Source organism: Chinchilla lanigera, unplaced genomic scaffold (genome assembly GCF_000276665.1).
Source record: "Chinchilla lanigera isolate Chin_1 unplaced genomic scaffold, ChiLan1.0 scaffold00069, whole genome shotgun sequence".
NCBI lineage: Eukaryota > Metazoa > Chordata > Mammalia > Rodentia > Chinchillidae > Chinchilla > Chinchilla lanigera.
Genome location: NW_004955470.1, coordinates 6,732,717 through 6,738,305, shown reverse-complemented (window position 1 = coordinate 6,738,305; position 5,589 = coordinate 6,732,717). Strand labels below are relative to the sequence as shown.

General features: G+C 52.1%; 1 long non-coding RNA gene across 1 annotated transcript; it reads left to right on the top strand.

Annotated features, from left to right (window-relative positions):
- Window positions 1-1,166: 1,166 nt before the first annotated feature.
- Window positions 1,167-4,506, top strand: LOC102016912. Its single transcript, XR_263474.1, has 3 exons — window positions 1,167-1,218; window positions 1,403-1,708; window positions 4,072-4,506. It is a non-coding gene; the product is annotated as an uncharacterized LOC102016912 (long non-coding RNA).
- Window positions 4,507-5,589: the final 1,083 nt, after the last annotated feature.

Genomic DNA, 5,589 nt, shown 5'->3' with positions numbered 1-5,589 from the left:
GACGGTGCCCTGTGGGCATGTGATTGACACAGCACCAGGTACCACAGTGTGGAGCGGGGAGGAACCATCAAGACCAGCAAGACATGAGGACCAGGTTCTAAGCTCCTGAGGGCAGGACTTGCAGTTTGTATTTTTCCCCAGGCCTCAGAGTGCCCAGCATGAGCCCTGCAAACAGCAGGTGCTCAGTAAGCACCCTCCCTGCTCTGAGATCTATTCGCTGGGGCCATGCCCTGTTGCCCTGGTCAGCCTCCGTGACTGACTATTCACACGTTAAAAGTTACAAATCAAACCAAATGGTTATTCAGCTTAAGTACCGAGATGAGCTGCGTGTGCACGTGATCTCGTAGAGTGGCCTTTGTCCTGGGACCTGCTGATGGAGGAGCAAGGAAAACACGACCGGAGTCAGAACTTGGGCAAGTTCACAAGCAGCCCTGAGCTTAAGCTCCTCCTGTGAAACGCAACATCAGTAATGCTCACCTCGCAAGGTTTTTAGGTGGTTGAGAGAAGATAGAAAGCAACTAGCGCCTGATAGGAGCTTTTCAGTGTAGGCAGCAGTTGCTCCCTTTCAGCCAGCTGCTTGGTTTCTGCAGGGTACGTTGTGTCCATCTCTGGCTGTGAAGCAAGCACTGCATAGCTCAGTTAAGTGCTGGACAGAGTTTTGCCCTCATTCTTTCAATGTTTCAAATTAGTCATTAATCTGGTGAGATGTTGACCCCAAAGAACGAGTTTATGGAAGTCAGTTGGAGTTGATTAGAACCAATTGTGCTCTTAGCAGCCCTCCATGGTGAGTGACACTAAATGAATACTCAGCTCTGCCAGGAATCCTATCTTCCCAGAGAGCCACGATCAGCTCCTTGCCTCCAGAATTGTCCTGAGGCTATGTCCCAGGCACTCTCTCCCTCCAGTATCATCCTCTCTCCCTCCTTCCAAGATTCTTGCCTGGGCAGGGTTAAGTTTGGCCTGAGAACAGCTGTGTACTTACATTCTTGTGCAAAGAACACAAAGAACTCAGTACAAAGGCTAAATAAACACCTACTATAGGAATGTACTTTAGTAACAAGTAACCGAGTCCCAGCCAATCACAACAGCCAGGTTTCAGCCAATCATAGAAGCTGAGCTTCAGCCAATCACAGCATCTGGGCTTCAACCAATCACAGAAGCTGGGCTTCAGGATCTCACCACGGCCTGCTGAGCAGACCATGTTCAAATCACATAAAGGTGGGACTCTACCTGATCTAGCCATCTGCCTCACTTCCGTTTCCTGTGTGTAAATGTCAGAAGCCCACATTGTGGAGTAGAACTCTCTCAACCTTTCTGAAAGAGGTCCTGTTCATGAATCCTTTGCTCAATTAAACTCTGCAGCATATAGTTTGTCTTAAGTTTTTTTTTTTTTTTTTAACAGAAAGGCCGTGCACTCCCCTGGAGGTCTTACAGGTCTTAGGTGTCTGAAATCTGCTATCTGGAGAAACTAGGTTGAGGGTCAGATGGGCAAATCCAAGAAGCAGCGTCTGCAGTGTTGTGTGGTGGCCGCAGGTGGACCGTAGCTGCAAGCCCTGCAGACCTCCGCTGCTCCCCGCTGCCACCTGGTCCTCCTCTGCCTCAGTCCACCTGATGGCGCTCACCCGACCTCCACCATGAGGACCTTGGCTCCCCCAACCCCCCACGCCCCTAGGGTCCTTGAACATGTGTCATTTACTGCGCACAATTGGTTAGTAATGGAAAACGAAGCTAGAAAGAGAGGAGAATCCTTTAAGGCAGGGGGTAGGAAAGCCCTGAGGATAGCATCTCCATGGAGATTGTGGCCTGGCGGGCAGTGGAGGAAGATGGGGTTAGGCTCCTGAGAGAGGGGGAAGGCCTAGGTGGGCTGCTTTCAGGGGTGGGCAGAGGGGCAGCTCCACCTGCCCTGTGGACAGGGGCTCATCTGGCCTCTTGCACTTTCACTTTGTGCGGGTTTCCCCTGTGAGTTTTAAGAACAAATGTAGAAAGAAAGAAGGGAGGGAAGAGAAAGCCGGAAGAGGAAGGGAGGAGGAACAAGGGAAGGGACAGTGGCGGGGAAGGAAGAAATGAAGAAGGAAGGAGAGGAGAAAGAGGGGGAGGGAAGGAAAGAAGAGAAGGGCAGGGCTGCATGGACCCTGAGGGGCTGAGTGGGCTTCGGAGGATTCGGTTCCAGCTGCAGCTGGAGATGGAGCAGAACTGTGGGAACAGCTCGGGGAGACCGAGGCAAGGGGACTCCAGCAGCACCGGATGACAGGGGCCTGGGAGGAGGTGAGCACTGGAGCCTGAGCCCAGGCCCAGGCAGCAGTGAGAGAAGAAGGCAGGCAGGCTGGCAGGCTCGGGACAGGATGCGGGACCATAGGGTCAGCCGAGTGGACAGGTGGTGAGCTGGCTGCCCCTCAGAGTCTCATGTGGAGAAGGTTTGCTTCATAGTTTGTTGTTGTTGTCATTTTGAGACAGGCTTTGGGTATGTAGTTCAGGTGGCCTTGAACTCACTATATAGCCCAGGCTGGGCTGGAACTCACAGGGATCTTCTTGTCTCAGCCTCCTGGGTCCTGAGATTACAGGCACATGCACCATGCCTTGCTTTAATAGTTTCCTTTTTAAAATAGCATTTTAGAGACTTCATAGTTGAAGCAGAATTTATCAGTGAGTGCTCAGTACACATGGGACAACACCTTCACCAGTATGTTTGTAGAATTTGAGAATATTTTGTTTTTCAGTGTCTCCCCAGCTGAAACTTACCTGTTTTTTTGTTTGTTTGTTTTGTTTTGTTTTTTGTCTTTTTGAGAGAGGGCTTCGCTCTGTAGTTCAGGCTGGCCTTGAGCTCACTATATAACCCAGGCTGGTCTCGAACTTGCAATGATCCTCCTGCCTCAGCCTCCCAAATGCTGGGATTGTAGGCGCGTGCCACCACGCCCAGCCTCACTTGTATTTCTGACAACCTGTCACTCAGTGCTAAGGCCTCCTGATGGGGTGATTATTTTTACTGGTTCAGTTTTTTAATGTTTTCCTTGGGACAATGACATTGTCCTCCAGGAAAACAAAGGTCCCCAGCTCCACTCTGCTGTGGGAAGAGCTTGTTTCTAATCCCCAGAAACCCATCTATTTATCCCCGTACACACCAGTCTTAAATGAAATGTATCAATACATAACTTTGATCAGGCCCCAGGACTGAACCCTCCAAGCCTTGTGTGTCCAGGGGCTTCCCAGTTGGTGGAGTCTCACACTGTGATTGTGCTGGGCCCCTCTGTGCCTCCGAGCGGTGGCCTCTCAGGTCCAGCATTGGGTAGCTGGGTAACAAAGGGAAGGATTAGCACTGACCTCACCTCTTCCAGACCCGGCAACGTGGCTGTCAAGCCGGGAATAACTTTTCCTCTCCTGGTTCTGACTGTGAGTCAAGCCATCGCTGGGACAAATCAAGCCAGGATCTGGCGAGGAGGCCTGGAGCCCCTCCTGTGTGCCATGAGCCCTCCAGTGTAGAGACTGAACAAGTTCTGCCTCCAGGAGGGCAGGGTTTGCAACAGGCAGGAATGCAGAAAAGTTGAACTGACTGAAAGGAAGGTCAGGAGAAGGGGTGATAGGGAGGCAGCTGAGACCGGGAGGAGGGCTGAGGTGACCTAAGGAGGAGGAGTGACCCAGAGCGAGGATTTGGGGTGAGGCCCAGGCCCTTTGGGGTGAGAGACAAGGCTGCAAGGTGGAGGCTGGCATGGGGAGGCTGCAGCGTGCTGGGCCACCTGGTGAGGGAATTTGAACTTTGGCCCCAGTTAACTGGGTGCCAGCCTTCTGGATTTCGCCGGACATCAACTTTCCTTTTTCATTCCTTCTTTCTTTCTTTTTTTCAATAGAGCTAAAGCAAGTAGGGGTGAAAAGGGGGCTAGGGCAAGCTGAGTGGTCCTGGGGTCCCTGTGTTGGCAACCGAATCCCCAGTTCAACAGTGGTGGAGGGAGGAGTGGCTCACATGGTCATGAATGGATTCATGTCACTATTTATCACGGCAGTGGGTTCGTCCTAAGAGTGACTTGGCTTTCTCTGTGCTCTCTCTCTTTCTCTCTTCCCCACCATGGCATGGAGCAGCAAGAGGCCCAAGCTAACCGTGAGACCTGCAATCTTAGTCTTTCCGGCCTCTGGAACTGTAAGAAATGAACCTATAAGAAATGAATCGGGTATTTGGTTATAGCAGCACAAAATGGACTAAGACAGCCACCAGCTGTAGTTTTAGACACACAGCTAACTCCCACGAACTGTTTATTACCTTGCGTCCAGCAGTGAATGGAAGTGCTAGGAAATGCTAACGCCTTCCAGGAAAAAAAATGAGAGGAAATTGTCAAAATAAAGGACAGCGCTTCTGAGAAAGGACCGCTGCACCTCCGGTATGACGTGATCCTGGATTGTGTGCGTGGCTCCCACACCACACCTGTACTCAGCTCTCTGAGCGTCCCTGGCCCTCATGGCTGAGACGTATGACAGTGACATGGGAAAGACACACAGTCGAATCCCTAGGGAAGAAGAAGCAAGGCCTGGGGGAGCCCCGTGAAGGTCCCTATGTGCTCCGCCTCCTGTGCAGGGGCAGGGTGGCCATGCGGCAGTACCCGTGGGACTGAGGGCCCAGGCTTTTATTAGGGGTGGTCACACGGCCACCCTCAGCTTAGCCTGGGAAGAAGCAGTATTTCCAGTGCAGCCCGCAGGGCTGGCATCATCCAGGCATGGGGAGCCACCTCTTCACTTACAAGGCTGACCACAAAATACAGTGAAGTTTTAATTTTCTAAAAATTGATTACAGTAAGAGACACACTGCCACAAACCCCCTCCCCACTTCCCCCCACTTTGAACACACACATCCTATTGTTCTTGGCACTGTCTTTTTTTTGTGTGTGTGGTACTGGGGATTGAACTCGCGACCTTGCGCTTGCCAGGCAGGCGCTTATGCCACTGAGCTATATCCCCAGCCCCCCGTTCTTGGCACTTTCTAAAGTAGGTGCGGAAGTGCTCTTTAGTGTCTTTACAAGGTGTGATCAAAAATACGGTGAGTGCGGCTGTCGGTGACCTCCAACAGAGAAAGGGCTCATGAAAACATGACGCCGTGTCCTCGACCGCCTTCTTCACCAGGTGCGGTGCAGTGCGACTTCTGGTTCTTCCCCAAAGTAACAGTGACCAAGAGAGGCGGATGTTTGCTCAATTCAGGACATCAAGGCAGCCACAGCAGCGCAACCAGGGACACTCGCAAGAGAGCACTTCCAGAACTGCTGCAGAGAGTGCCAAGAATGGTGATCGAAGTGAAGAGGCGGATTTTGAAGGGGATTCAGTTTTCTAAAAATTTGAACACGACTGTAGTTTTTGATCATCCCATGTAGCTGTTCACTTCAGGAGCCCAGTTTTCAGGCTCCAGCCAGGGGCCAACCTCCCCTGCAGGCCTGCGCGTGGTAGCTCTTTCCTGCACGGTATGCTCTTGTCTGTGACCCCTCCAGGTCTCCGGCAGTGCACTGTGGGTAGCGGGCTCCTGTCTGTCATGTTCTGTGTCCCTGCAGCTGGCACACAGCTGGTGCGCCGCTGGCAGGATGACGAGTGTCTGCTGGGGTTTCAACCCTGGTCTGC